Source organism: Penaeus monodon, chromosome 15, assembly GCF_015228065.2.
Source record: "Penaeus monodon isolate SGIC_2016 chromosome 15, NSTDA_Pmon_1, whole genome shotgun sequence".
Lineage (NCBI taxonomy): Eukaryota > Metazoa > Arthropoda > Malacostraca > Decapoda > Penaeidae > Penaeus > Penaeus monodon.
The window spans coordinates 49,430,235-49,430,976 of record NC_051400.1 but is presented as its reverse complement, the minus strand read 5'-3'; positions in this window follow the sequence as shown (position 1 = coordinate 49,430,976).

Below are 742 nucleotides of genomic sequence, written 5' to 3'. Positions count from 1 at the left end.
ACACAAAAGGATGGTGACGAGAATATAACTATATTTGTCGATGTCCAGCTTTAGATTTATTCAGCAACATATCTTTTTCAACACACGTGTTTTTTGTCACAGGTTAACAAATAACATGCATGAGGCACTTCATTTTATTATTCATTATATACCAAAGGATATTGCCTGTAAGTTAAACCTGAAAATGACTATTGTGAACCGCTTCCTTGTACATGTTAAAATTTTTTCATTGTAAACTCTGATGCAGTATCTAAATAAATAAGTGTAAAATACTTATCCTAATGAAATATTCTAAGAGTTACATCTGGAGTAGTCATCCTTAACCTCTAAAAATTCTATTTGTGCTGGTGCAGGGAATAATAAAAGCGCTCTTTTTTTGCATTCATTTTTAATCCATAGTGAAATATGGATATCTTTAACCGTAGAGTTTTCACAGCAGTTTTTACAGATTCAAGATCTGTCTCTTTATAATGTGCATAGTTTATGCTTATCCAATATTTAAAACCAAGAAAAAAAAACAGGCCACCGAAAACAGCTAAAACCGAAAAGGATGAAAGTTCCGAATCAAAATACTTATTGATAATGAATAATGCAGAGACGAAAAAACAATAGAGAATTCTTTCCCAGGGTCTGACCTTCAGGCATCGTGAACGGCCTGCTTTCGCCAAACCAAAATGTGATTGGTTTAAAGAGGATTTTTTATTTAACTTATCACAACACACACAACGCCTGTGTATATGTG